Source organism: Phyllostomus discolor, chromosome 3 (genome assembly GCF_004126475.2).
Source record: "Phyllostomus discolor isolate MPI-MPIP mPhyDis1 chromosome 3, mPhyDis1.pri.v3, whole genome shotgun sequence".
Taxonomy (NCBI): Eukaryota; Metazoa; Chordata; class Mammalia; order Chiroptera; family Phyllostomidae; genus Phyllostomus; species Phyllostomus discolor.
The window spans coordinates 185,208,381-185,223,233 of NC_040905.2; the positions used below are offsets into that span (position 1 = coordinate 185,208,381).

Genomic DNA, 14,853 nt, shown 5'->3' on the forward strand with positions numbered 1-14,853 from the left:
AAGGCAACGTCAAACAAGCAATGTCAGTTCCTCTAAAGTATTTGCAAACAACTCTCTCTTTTGGCTTAGGACGTTCAAGAACGAAAGCTGCTCATTGGTCTAGTGTTCGGATCTTACCCCAGCACTTCAGACATCCGTAACCTGCCCTCTGTGATTCAGCGTGTGTCAGCAGAGTTCAAGACGTCCTGCTAGACCTGCAGGGACGGGAAAGAAGCGGGGTACCTCTCTCCTCCTCTCCAGGAGTTCACGATCTAGGGGAAAGGAAACAAGATCTGAATCTGTGTGAAGCCAGGAAAGACAAGAGCATAGACGGGGAGGTCCCGGGCTGAATGGAGGAGTGAGACGCAGAGCGACAGTTCTGCATTGGGGGGGGGGGGGGGGGGGGGGTGGTGGGACGTGGTGGATGGGTGAGCCAGGACCTGTCCTGGACGTGCTAGGGCTGGAGCTGGGTTGTGGAGGTTGGATGGTGCTGGAATACGTCTCCGTGGGGTGATCATGAACAAATACACAGGGAGGGGCCACCTAGGGCTGTCTGGAGGGACAGAAAAGCACCAGAACAGAGAATCATTAGACAGGAGGAAGATGGGGACTTAGGCCACTTTGGGGAAGTTCTTTAACCTCCCCAAGCCTCAGCTTCCTCATCCCCAGAACAGAGTCGTGGAGCCCCACCATGAGGGGTTGTCATGAGGAGTCAGTGACGTGTCACGGGTTGTGTGTATGTTCATTTCCCTCCTCTTTCCTAATCGGCGGGGAGAGCAGCAGTGGGGGATGGAGCCAGACATGTGGGAAGAGGCTGAGTGTTGGGGATGGGGGGCCCCGGAGGACTGAAGAAGGGAAGTGATGAGATAATGCAGTATTTGGAACTGGCAGATAGCTGGAGAAATTCAGTGCTAGGATCAGAGACATAGCCAGAGGCTGATGACTTATGCATCTAGGCTGAATTAGAGACAGAGCCAGGAGGAGAACCCAGGCCTCCTGGCTTCCAGGGCAGTGCTGTTTTCTGCATCCCTGAGCTGTTATCTAGAGTCTGCGTGTCTAACAAAGGCAAATTCTTGGGCCCCACTCTAGACCGACTGAACCAGAAATTCTGGGGCCCCAGCAACTTGCGCTTTAACCAGCCCTCCAGATGCTTCTAATACTTTTAGGGAATACTTAGAGGGTGGAGCAGGCGCCAGAGATAAACTTCTGTTTTAAAACTGTAGATACAATGTCCATACCATAAAATTCACTCTTTCAAAGCGTAACAGTTGAGTGTATTTTACTATATTCACGGTGTTGTACCACCATCACCACGGTCTCATCTCCCCATTCCACAAAAAGCGCCCATCACCCATTAGCAGTCAGTTCTCACCTCCCCTTCCCTGCAGCCCCTCGGCAAGCGCTAATCAGTTTCCTATCCCCGTGGATTTGCCTGCCGTGCACGTCTCCTATCATGGAATCACACAGTGTGTAGACTTTGGGCCTGGCTTCTTTCACTTAGTAGAACGTTTCCAAGGTTCACCCATGTTGTAGCGTGTGTCAGCATTTCTCTCCTTTTTAGGGCAGAAATAAACTTTTTTATTCTCCAAGCTTTTGCCTCAGACAAATTTGGTCATACAACTGAGCCCACACCACTTCAGAAAAAGAGGTTTCTCTCGGGCACATTTGCATAGAACTTTGCAGTTTTTAAGTGATTGTCACAAGGTCATGGAATGGGAGCCTTAAACCAACCTTGGAGCACAGCGCGGCGGGATCCGCGTCCTTGCGGTCCCAGAGAAGACGAGCTGGAGAGAGCAGGGCTCCGTGCTGGTCCAGAGGACCGCCATGCGCACGCGCCGGAGTGTGCACGGGACGGGATGGGTGGACAGGCAGAGGAAGGGCGTCTTCAGAGGCACGAGGGTGTGAGAACTCAGGGTCTGTCTGGGGAACACGAGGTCATTCGCTTCTGAGGGAGGGGACCGTGGGAGGGGGGTGAGACGGGCAGACAAGCAGGGGCCAGATCACAGAAGGCTTTGACTCCCCTCCCAGGGCCTGAGGGAGGCAGTGGGATGGTACGGTTGCTCCAGCTCCGGACACCAATGAGCTAATCTGATTGGAAATCCCCCTTCTGCCACTTCCTCGCTGTGTGCTTGTGGCCAAATTCCTTACCTGCTTCATGCCTCGGTTTCCCTTTTGTAAATGAGGATTGGAATAAGCATTAAATTAGACAATGCATGTAAATTACTTAGTGCAGTACCTGGCACATAGGAAATAGTATTGTTAATGTTGGTCTGTTAGTAATATTAAGATTCTTGAGCGCAGACTTTATCCTAAAGGCCAAGGGGAACCACTGTAGGATTTTGCAAATAAAAGTAGTATGATTGGGATTTCATGGTGTATCACTTCGGCGGTCTGTGGAGGGTAGATTGATGGGGAGCACATCTAGAAGCAGAGACACTGGCTAGAAAAAGGTTATTATAGTAATTTGGACAGAATCGAAGTACCCCCAAGAGAGGAGAGCAGGTGAGAGGTTAAGACAATGGGGGCACAGTCAGTAGAACTTGGTGGCTGGCTCAGTGCGGAGCATGAAACAGGAGGAGAAGTCAGGAATGATTCCCAAATGTTTGACTGGGGAAGTCAGAGACAGCAGTCTTCTTCAACAAGATGTCCTGCCTTGGAGGGGGGATTGGAGGAGTGGAACAACAAAAAGATGGTGAGTTTCGTTTTAGATAAAACTGACGCAAGGGCTCACTGTACATCTTGGTAGAAATCTTAAAGAGGCAGGTGGTCCTCAAACTTCACCGTACGTTGGAATCACTGGGGTCAGGGGTGTCTTCAAATGTCTAACCCACAGACGCAGGAGGCAGTGTGGTGACGGCCAAGGGAAGGGGGGCGGGGGCAGAGCGCAGGTGGAGGTGGGCACAGGGTGGGGCCGGGGACATCTGTAATAGTGTCCACAATGAAAACAAAGTAAAAACACATCGAATCGGTCTAGAGTACCACCTGGGACCATTAAAAGCTTCCTAGGCGATTCTCGTGTGCAGCCGAGTGTGGGAACCGCTGGGTGAGGAATAGATACTGTTTATTTAGACGAGAAGGGAGCGCCCAAGCCCCGAATCAGACGGTGGAGGGAAGAAAGAGAGCCCGAGAAGGAGGCTGGGTGGGTGCAGTCCGAGAGACTGAGGATGATGAGAGACAGGCATCACAGGGGCCCAGGAGGGCTGGTCCAGAGGTTTTAACACTTTCATTTACGTTAGTTTAAGAGAAATGCTAGTTTGGCATTTTAGTTCTCTCACTATTCCTGAGGCTGGATATTTGCTGTGCATTTTGGTTTCTCGTTGGTGTGTGTTTTCTCCGTGTCGACAGTTGATTTGTATCCTTGGACCTGGTGTCGGCGGTTTTTGGCTCTTGTGTTTCTCTTCTGTCTTTTACTGCCTCGGCTGTTTCTCCTTTTTCCGTTAGCGGGGACTGTTCCCTGACGTCTTTGATCGCCACCTCTTGTGTCCCTTTTGAAGGGTTTGTATCCTTAATTGCCAATTTGCTTTTAAGATAGCTCTCACTCGGTCTTTTCCATTTGCAAAAGACCTTGAGACTTTTCTGTGCATATTCCTTTGTTTCGGATAACTAGAAGTGTGTTCAGGTTGGCGATCTGCCCTTCGTGAGATTTTGCCAAACTGGTGAGTGCCCGGAGGAGGGTGACCTAACGTGATCCTGTTATTTGAAGACCTGTGGGAGGAACCGAGGGTGGTTATTCTGGGGCAGAGGAGACTTGAAGACAACAAGACGGCTACATTCAAAATAGGCAAGGGGATGTCAAGTGCAGCATAGGGAATATAATCAATAATATCGTGATGACATTGCATGGTGCCAGTTGGGGACTAGAAATATCGAGAGGACACTATGTAGAGTATATGATCGTCTAACCACACTAAGCTGTGCACCCGAAAACAATACAAAATAACATTGATAGTAAACTGTAACAATAATTAAAAAAGAGTGTTATATTCAAATCCAGAAAGGCTGATGTAGAAAAAAGGGAGCCGATTTATTCCGGATGGTGGTGGTGGGAGGGGGCGGGGCAGGCAGCACCACTGTGGAGGGCTGAGGTAGCAGAGAGGTGGAATTCAGCTTTAGGGAAAGAAACTTTGTAGCAATAAGACAGGTCCCGCCGTGAATGACAGAACAATTAGAGGCCAGATGACTTCTTGGCAGTGGGACTGTGGAAAACATTCAAATGTTTGGGGATGATCTGGGCTTCTATTTTCTTCCATTAGTTCAGCAACTCAGAGGCTAATACTAAAACCATTAGCAGGTCGTTTTCTTGACTTTAAGATTTCCTGCTCAGACCTGGCTGAGTCAGGGAGCATCTTTAATGGCTTGGTTGATGTAGTTTTTCATTCCAGGGAGCCCCAAGTGAAGGACCATGCCTACCCACTGGCCAGATAGATAATGCAAATTAATTATTTTAATCACAGTCATATATGTTCATAGAAATCAATTAGCTAAATTGTACTTGGCAACCATTTCCTAACAATCCCCTCTAAGTAATCATTGCAGCCTGGTGACCTTCAAAAGCGACAGAAAGGCTTGACGGCCTCCAGCCCTGCAGGGTCTGTCTGAGATCCCGGACACTCTGCAGTCACTTGGAGACCGAAACACTGCAGAGGTCGGAGACTTTTTATCTTCCAGTGCTGTGGTTACTTCAGGGTTGGCAGAAACTCCAGGGGATGTGGCTCTTTGAACTTGGAGATGAAACATAGCAAAGTTTGTCTGGCCTGGTTCTTAGCTCTAGTAGAGACCTTAGGTTGCCCGGATGCAAGGAACGGCTGAAGTCATCTGGCCCCTGTATTCCATCGCAGAGTCCCTTCAGCCGCCACGCAGAGGTAGTTCTTCCACCTCTGCCTGACTGCCCTCGGTGGCCAGGATCCTGCTGATTCTTGAGAAAACTGATTCCACCCTTGCATCCCTAGGAACACTAGAGAGGTCTAGCCTCAGCCCAAGCTGAGTCTCCTCTGTGGCCTTACCCCCAGTAATCATGGCCCTGCACCCCAGAATCACGTGGGTCGTGTCTCCTCTACCTGGTGGCCTTTTGGCCATCTGCAAACCACAATCATACAAGCCTTTGTCAAACTTACATTCTCTGATTTTTCAAAGAGTTGGCTTTAATCTCCTTACCGCCCTAGTCCCCCCAAAAGGTGCTGAGCATGCGAGGCTTAGACATAAGGCACACCAAGGTGATAGCGCTGTCCGAGAATTGCTCGTTGACTCACTCCCACGAAGGGTCTGTCTGATGAGGCGAATGATGTCTGAAAACAGTATCCTGCGGGCTCTGCCGGAAGTTCATTCTCTACACCTTATGGCTAGTCACCGTGTTGTCAGGACACCAGAATCGTCGTTCCAGACCCTGCATGCTAGGTCTCACAGAAATAGGATGTGGTTTTGTGTCCCTGGGGAAGGGACATTAAATAATTGATATTATAAAAAAGCTTTACAATAACAAGAAGGTGAACCTTCCAGTAGAAAACTAAGGGAAAACCAGAAACAAAAGTAACAAAAAAAAAAATACAAATAGTCATAGTGAATAAAAAACGTTCCGATGATTAGTTGTCAAATACGAGGAGGGGCCCATAACAACCTGGGATTTATTCATAAAAAATTGTGTATTTATTCTTACATGTTTCAACTTGGGTCTCCTTCAAAGCACTCTCCATTTGATGCAAAACACCTATAGAGACTTTTTTTTCCTAGTGCTCGAAACAGTTTTTGAATTTGTTGATTTTGATGCCGTTTAGTGCTTCTGCCATTTTTCATTTCACCTCTTCCACATCAGCTAAATATTTCCCTTTGGGGACTTTTTTCATCCAGGGAAATGAAAAAAAAAGTCACTTGGGGGGAGATCGGGTGAATAGAGAGGGTGGGGCATGGAGGTTATGCCATTTTTTAGTCAAAATTGCTGAACGCTCAGTGCGGTGTGGGCAGGTACACTCCTAAGTCACCCACCATGAAGTGGGCAAATGCACTGAAGGAGTCTTCAAAAAAATTCGCTGAAGCTGAACACAGCCTCTCACAACAACGCCAGCTGGTATGCTGATACAGATGCCAGAACACTCCCTAGCCAGGGAAGCCTGTGCTATAAGGGGCCCACTCTTCAGAAGATAGTTCTGGGATTTTTGGGGAACCACCTTGTAATTTCAAAAGTGTTATGAGCTCTAATTTGGAAAGATGTCCATGATATATTCACAGGTTAGCAAATGCAGCACGCAGACTGCTGAGTATAGCATGATTCTATTTTTGTGGACTAGATCTATTTTTTAAAGATTTTTATTTATTTTTAGAGAGGGGAAGGGAGGGAGAAAGAGGAGAGAAACATCAATGCGTGGTTGCCTCTCACGTACCCCCAACTGGGGACCTGGCCTGTAACCCAGGCACATGCCCTAGACTGGGAATTGAACCGGTGACCCTTTGGTTTGCAGGCTGGCACTCAATCCAGTGAGCCACGCCAACAGAGCTGTGGACTGTATGTTTCAATATTACGTAATACATTGTAGGTATTAACAGATATAGGGCAAAGTTAGTATAAATACCTACCAAACAGTGGTAATCTCTGAGGGACTGGATTGGATGCTTGAAATATTATCCTTATTTTATATATTTTTAATATTTTATTTATTTATTTTTAGACAGAGGGGGAGAGAGGGAGAAAGAGAGGGAGAGAAACATCAATGTGTGGTTGCCTATCATGCACACCCAACTAGGGACCTGGTCTGCCACCCAGGCATGTGCTCTGACTGGGAACTGAACCCACGACCCTTTGGTTCTCAGGCTGGCATTCAATCCACTGAGCCTCACCAGCCAGGGCTATTTTGTATAATTTTTAATATGATAGAATTATGTGTGACATTTACTCTGTTTTCTATGTCTTCAAAAATGTATGTATATCTAAACAAATAATTAGATCCCACTTTCCATCCAATTAGAAGATATTTTGGAAAGATAATATCCAGTGTTTGTGAGAATGTGGATGATACTTATACCTTCTACATTTTTCAAAACATAAATATTTAAGTTAATGATTAGGTACTATTTTCCATCACATTAGCAATTTTTTAAATGCTAATGTTTCGTGTTCACGAGGGTCTGCCCCAGCAGGAGAGCAGGCGGGCACCTTCCTTCCTGAGAGTAACTTGAGACTTTCCAAATTCTTAAAAATGAACATAAGCTTAAATCCAGTAATTTCACTTCTAGGAATTTATCCCCAGAAAATACTTGGGAAGTAGCCATTCACCATGAATAAGGATGTTCATTATAAAGCTTTTATAATAATGAAAAATTGGAAACAGCACAAGTGTCCAATGATAGGTTTATTGAATAAATTATGACATGGTCAAAAAAATAATACTACATAGCAATTTAAAGTGATGATGTAAAGTGTTTAAATATTAATATGGGATAACATCCGTGAAATGCGAGTCATATTTAATGGGAGAAGTGTAATATCTCACTTTAATTAAAATATGTAGTATGTATAAGCATAGAAAAAGAATGAAAAATTAACAGTTGATAACTCTGAGAAGTAGGATTATAGATGATTTTATTTTCATTACTTTTTTCTGTATGTTTTATGATAAGCACATACTCAATTTTTTAAATTAAAGTAATAAAAACAGTTAAATAGTTATTTTAAACAGCACGAAGGGCTTCCAACAAGTCAGCAGGTCCCACCTCACCTCCCCCTCAGCCTCTGGTTTCTTTTCTTAGAGGCAGCCTCCTTCCTCTCTCCTGGCTCTTTCCCCCTTTTCGCTCCGTGTTTCTGAGAAATATCCTTGCATTACTATTTCTTAATGTATGGATTTGAGGCATTCTCCAATGATTATGTAGCAGAGGACTTAATTCTTATACCAACACCCTAGCTTCCCCTCACCGTATCCTCCCAACGCCATCATATGGTTGTTTTTCAAAAATCATTTTTCAATGTTTACATTATGATGGCAATGTAAATGTTTGTTGCTGAGCTAAGTAGTGAACTATAGTCTTATTCCCATTTTTTACAACTTACTGTTTTTCTTGGACTTCATAATTTCTCATTTTTGACTTGCTCAGTTTTTTATGAATTTGTTGCTAATTCTTTCTACATCCTCCAACAGCCTCTCAGTGAAATTTTCTGCACACCAGATAATCCATTCACTCTTATTTTTTCCCTAAAGCCTCTGTCCTTATGGACCAATATGTACAGGTCCACAACACAGGTCTTAAACACAGGTGCCATCATAGTACATCTCTTTACAGTCGTTCTGGGTGTTCCCTTTGCCTCTGGGCTGTATTTGCTACTGAATTTCCCAGAACCCATTTATTCTTCATTTGTTTATTTCCTTGTTTTGCTAGAGCACATCCTCTAGTAGCACCCTGAGAAAGGACATATGAGAGGTTAATTTTTGAGACCTGAACATTTGAAAATGTCTTTCCTACTTGATTGGCAGTTTGACTGGGTGTAGAATTCTAGATTGAAAATTATTTTCCTGCAGAAATTTGAAGATAAGGCTTCAATGTCTTCAAGCTTCTGTTGTTCTCACTAAGAAGTCTAACATAAATTTTAGTCTCATTTATTTCTATGTGATCTGTTTTATTGCTGGAAGTTTTAAAGATATTCTATTTCTAGTTTCTAAAATTTTATAGTGTTATATCTTGATGTGGGTCCTTTTTTATTCATTGTGTTGGGCTGTTAGTAGATGTTCTTAATCTAGAAACTTAGGTTTTTCAGGGAAATTGTATTGAATTATTTAATAATTCCCTTATTTCCATTTCCTTTACTCTCTTCTTCAGGCTGGATGAATGTTGGACTGATAACTATGCATTTCTAATTTTTCTATTTTCCCTGTGCTTAGCTTCTTATACCTCTTTCTATGATATTTTATTGACTACATCTCTCAATCTTTTAATTGAATTTTTATTCCAGCCATCTTATTTTTTTAAAGATTTTATTTATTTATTTTAGAGAGTGAAGGGAGGGAGATAGAGAGAGAGAGAGAGAGAAACATCAATGTGCGGTTGCTGGGGGCTGTGGCCTGCAACCCAGGCATGTACCCTGACTGGTAATCGAACCTGCGACACTTTGGTTCGCAGCCCGCGCTCAGTCCACTGAGCTACGCCAGCCAGGGCCAGCCATCTTATTTTTAATATTCAAGTGTTTATTCATGTTTTGTGATTTTTTCCCCAAAAGAAATCATCTTCTTGTTTCATGGATGGAAGATGTTCTTTTTCTTTTTTTTTTTTATATTTTATTTTATTTATTTTTTAGAGAGGGAAGGGAGGGAGGGAGGGAGGGGAGGAGAGAGAAAGAGAGGGAGAGGGAGAGGGAGAGGGAGAGGGAGAGAGACATCAATGTGCGGTTGCTGGGGGTTATGGCCTGCAACAACCCAGGAATGTACCCTGGCTGGGAATCGAGCCTGGGACACTTTGGTTCCCAGTCCACGCTCAATCCACTGAGCTACGCCAGCCAGGGCTTATTTTTCTTTTTTAAACATTTTATTTATTTATTTTTAGAGAGAAGGGGAGGGAGGGAGAGCAGGAGAGAAACATCAATGTGTGGTTGCCTCTTATGCACCCCCTACTGGGGACCTGGCCTACAACCTAGGCTTGTGCCCAGACTGGGAATCGAACCAGTGACCCTTTGGTTCGCAGGCCAGCACTCAATCCACTGAGCTACACCAGCCAGGGCAGATGTTATCTTCCTAAGGATCTAAATTATAGATTAATTTTTTCTTCTGTTTCCTGCATTGTCTCTGTGTCTTCTGAGCTCTGTTTGTTTCCATCTGTTTTTCATAATGCAGGCCCTTCTCAAATGTCCATTCATGTTGATTATGGAAAAAGCACTGCAGTTTGATGACTGCACTAAAAACAAACCATTGGAAGCTTTGCATGATGGGTGGGGATCAATGACTAATAGATTTTAATGGTAAGGCACCCAGATGCCAAAAGCATCAATATCTGAAGGTCTTTCTTTTTCCTGATGCTGTTTAGTTCTCCCAAAAAGGGTTCTCTAGTCTATTATTTTTTGAAATATAAAGTTCTAGCTGCCAGTATTTCAGGAATGAGGCACAGAACGGGACTGGAGGTCTTATCATTTAGTATGGAGAGTTTTACTTCATCCTTCTATTTTCATCCCTGTACCCTCTATTGTGCCAAGCCTCCCCAAATCTGAAGCCTCTCTTACTTGATTTCTCCAAATGGTAAGCCTCTTGTCTCCAGTAGAGTGGGGAAGAGGTGGTTGGGTACGCGGGCAAGGCTGCCCAGGGTGGGATGGTGCCTGCGGACTGTTGCTGCTTATGGAGATCTGTCTTCATAGTCTCAGCCCGACGCCTCAGCCCACTTTCTCCTGCACCTGCTGCCTCCAATTCCTGAGCCATCTTAGGGCAAATTGGCTCATTTTTTTTCACTAGAACCCTCTTCTGAAAGCACACAGATTTCTGTTTCCTTTGCTCTGCTCAGCAACCTCTCCTCCAAACAATTTCCGTCTCCCAAACACTGTCAGCACCTCTTGTCTCTTGTCATCTCTCTTGCTCCCTTTATTCTATGGGTTCACTCCTTTTCACTTCTTTTCTATAATTTATTTTAGGAAAGAGAAGACATAAAGACATTGTTTCAACTCACCGTGTTTCACCAGAAATCTACTGTCTCTACTTTAATAATTAAAAAAATAAATAAAGCCAGATGCCACCCTGAGCAGGGTGGCTCTGTGGAGTGGGCATCCTCCTGCAAACCAAAAGGTAGCCTGTTTGATTCCTGGTCCAGGCTCGTGCCTGGGTTGCAGGCCAGGTCCCCGGGTGGGGGTGCGTGAGAGGCAGCCGATTAATAGTTACCTTACACTTTGATGTTTCTCTCCCTCTCTTCCTGCCTCCTTTCCCCTCTCTCTAAAAATAAATATATAAGATATTTTTAAAAGTGAGATGCCTAGAACTGAAGGCAGTATTCAGATCTGATGTCCCTCATTGCAGAAAAAAGCTAGACGGACACATCCCTTGATCTAAATAGAATTTAGTCTTGGTTTCAGCCTATGTTTTTTGTCCATTCACTTGCATTTATCTGACATCTGACTAAGAAAAATGTGTCTTCAGGTAAAGTGATGAGTTTGGTGTCCTGCTTTCATTTTTATACGCCCAGGTTAGTGCACTCCTGCTGTAGACCCCACACTACTCCGTTGATTTATTAGTAGCTTCTATTCGCTAGTACTTTATTTAGAACACTTACTTTGATATTCACAAGAGACCTGGTATTGACAGAGATCCAAGATGGCGGCAGAGTAGGTGGAAGCTACATTCACCTCTTCCCAGGACCAAACTGGAAGTACAACTAAAATGTAGAGCAGTAAACCTGAATAACCAACTGAAGACCAGCCGGAGAGAAGTCTTATAACCAAAGATTTACAGAGGAAGCCACATTGAGACTGGTGGGAAGTGCATAAAAAGGTCTGGCCCTGCTCCCGTAGGTGGCAGCTGAAATTCCAGGGGAATATCTCAGCTGCAAAGGCTACCCCTGAGAAACACGGGGTCTCGGGCCCAAGCTGGGACCTCCAGCCCAGTGCACCAGAGCCAGGAAGAGGCACCCACATAATACCTGGCTGTAAAGATCAGCAGGCATTCTGTTTGCCAAGGAGAGTCAGTAATCTTAGAGACATAAGTGCCCTCCTAAATGGGTCAATGCACAAAATCTCATCTGCAGCCACTTACCCTGGACCCTGGCAGAGGGGGAATGGAGCAGATGAGAGTCATGCGGAGAGAGACTGGGGTTTGTGGCTCTGGGAGAGAGCTGAGGGGATGACCGCTGGGACCCCCGTACTGAGTCACCTCGGATGCCATCTTTCTTGAGTGGAGCACACCCATCCAAATGGCATCAGCCTGGGGGAATGCAATACCCCCACCCCCGGTCTCCCCTTGACCCACTCTGGGAAGCTTCCGCTCTGTGGAGCTTCTGCCCTGTTAAGGAGTCAGCTGCCTGGGCTACTGTGCAGAGGTCTGGGCAGACTCAGGATGTGTCAGAGACAGAGTTGTGTAGCGGAGGGGTGGGAGCCATTCCCCCCACTTTCCTATGAACCTGACCTGTGCCTCCCCCTCTGCCAACGCCCAGTGCCTGTCCCCCCACCCCCACCCCCATCCGCTGGGGTCAGGCTCCTGGCAGAACCTGGGACAGACTGAGTTGTGTGGCTCTAAAACAGGGGAAATTTTTCCTCACACACCCTATTGGTGCAGAGCCTTCCTATCGTGTGGCCAAGTCTTGTTCTGTTAGCACCTAATAAACTCTGCTGGGGTCCCTCTGGTGACACTTTGAGACCCTGCCCCACCACAGAAGTGTGTGGGGACCTAGTAGGTGACAGCTAGATTTGGTATACTCTAGCACATTTGCTGAGTGGCCTCAGACCCAGCACTGGCACCAAGTTTGAACCTGTATAGATCTGGTTACCACCTCTTGCCCCGACCTGGTGACTCACTGAGAACCTATCACATGCAACTCAAGTACCACCAGAGGCAACTGGCAGGTGGAGGCGAACCTCAAAGTTCCTAGAGATTTTTGCTGACTTGCCTCTGGGCCCATGAAAAACAGCCTTTGTATGCAGCTTGATCCTTCCCGTGCACACCCAGGCTGAACAGAGGCAGCCACAAACTGTGGCTCACTTTGTAGTGCCAAACAAGTTGCCCAGGGCCAGTCACACGCAGCGTCCAACACTGATCTGCTCCAGAGTCCCTTGCAAGAGGCCCCAGAACTAGCATGCCCCATTGATATCAGAGCAGGATTCAATTAGCTGCACACGTGGCATATCCAAAGAGAGATCTCAGCAGGTGCTAGACCCTGTTGAGGTGAATTCTGCTTTGAGTGGTCAGCTCCTGCACAGCAGCACGTACACTGTGATCAGGGTTGATCCTCACGGTTGGCCAGCCTGAGAGTTGATCCCACAGATGAATGGGCCAATAGCTATCAAGACTCAATTACAACAGGAGGGCCAATGTATCCCACACAAGGGACATTCCTGGAGCACCCAGTACAGGTGACCAAAGAGACTACCATGGAGTCTATCCGCTGGAGGATACCTGCTACATAAGGCCATTGTACCAAGACTGGAAGTCAGAGCAGGTCTACCTAATATATAGAAACAAACACAGAGAGGCAGCCGAAGTAGGGAAACAAAGAAATATTCCCCAAGTGAAAGAACAGGAGAAATCTCCAGAAAAAGAGCTAAATAAAAGGGAGGCATACAATTTACCAGATACAGAGTTCAAAGCAATGGTTATAAGGATGCTCAAGGAACTTAGGGGAAGAATGAATAAAATCAATGAGAACTTAAACAAAGAGACGGTAAACATAAAAAGGAACATATGAACCATGAAAAAAAACCAGTCAGAAATGAATACAATATTTGAAATGAAGAACACACTAGAAGGAATAAACAGGTTGAATGAAGCAGAGGATCGAATCAGCATTTTGGAAGACAAGGTAGAGGAAAACACCCAATCAGAGCAGCAAAAAGAAAAGAGAATTTTTAAAAATGAGGATAATTTGAGGGACCTTTGGGACAACATGAAGTGTAACAATGCCCACATAATAAGGGGTACCAGAAGGAGAAGAGAGAGCACAAGGGATTGAAAACCTATTTGAAGAAATTATGGCTGAAATCTTCCCTAAACTGGTGAAGGAAGAAGACATACAAACCCAGGAAGCACGCAGAATCCCAAACAAGATGGACCTAAAGAGGCCCACACCAAGATACACCACAATTAAAATGGCAAAGGTAAAAGTCAAAGAGAAAAATCGTAAAGGCAGCAGAGAAAGACAACGAGTTACCCACTGGGAAGGTCCCGAAGACTGTCAGCTGACTTCTCCACAGAGTGTTTCAGCCAGAAGGGACTGGCACAGGAGAGGTTTGTACTGTTTCTAACAGAATTGGTGTCAATATTGTACTGGCTGCTTAAAAATAATTTGGAAGCTTTGCTTCTTTGTACTCTAGAAGCTAAAATAACATTTGGGGAAAAATAAACTAAGTTGGCTAAAAGCAGCATCATCCTGGATTGGATCCTGGAACACAAAAGGAACATTAGTGAGGAAAAAATTATAAAATCTGAATAAAACCTATGTTATGGTGAATATTATTGGACCAATGTTAATTTCTTAGTTTTGACAAAGGGACAAGGATTATGTACGATATTAACATTAGGGGGAACTGAATGAAGGGTATATATGGGGAACTCTCTGTGTTATCTTTGGAACCTTTTGTACATCTAAAATTATTCCAAAGTAATAAGTTTCTATTTAAAATAAAACAGAAAATTATCAGGAGGAGGTACCTCTTATAAATTTATAAGAATTTACCTTTCAACCTGTGCCTGCAACTTTGGGGGGAGGCGGGTAACTCTGTAACAACTTTCTCTTCGATGGTAATTGCCTATTTAGATTTTTAAATCTCTCTCAGGGTCATCTGACGCCATTCTCTGTTTTCCTTGAAAACCGTCTGTGCATCAAGGTTTTCAAATAGCTTTGTGTATTATTAAGCAACCTAATCTCTCATCACTCTTTTCTTACTTTCTCTGTATCCATGGTTATTTCCCAATATCTGATCTTATTTTGTGATTACTTATTAGGTTGTAAAATCAATGTGCTGATTGGAGACCAGTGTTTTAAGAAAGTGAAGTAATGTAGAAGAGGAAGATATAAATATAGACAGTTTTATGAAATTGGAATCCCAGGCACGTGGATTGTTTTTCTTGGTGACCTGACAGCATCCGCCCATCAAAGCACAAATGCGTGTAACTTCTGACTTAGCGATCCGGTATTTGGGAACTTATCCAGATACAGAATTGCAAGCATGCAGAAATGCTGCATTACAGTATTATTTAAAATCGCAAAAGACTG

At 44.7% G+C, this 14,853-nt stretch overlaps 1 protein-coding gene across 4 annotated transcripts in view; it reads left to right on the top strand.

Moving 5' to 3' along the window:
- FRMPD1 (FERM and PDZ domain containing 1) overlaps positions 1–14,853 on the top strand; it is a 122,067-nt gene that overhangs the window by 65,210 nt on the left and 42,004 nt on the right. The window contains exon 1 of one of the 4 annotated variants that reach the window (XM_036021939.1): positions 3,615–3,635. The exons of the other annotated variants lie outside the window; for them this stretch is intronic. The gene's annotated coding sequence lies outside the window, so the exon portion shown is untranslated. Of the gene's footprint in view, positions 1–3,614; positions 3,636–14,853 lie in introns of those variants that run through there. 4 annotated transcript variants of the gene reach the window in all.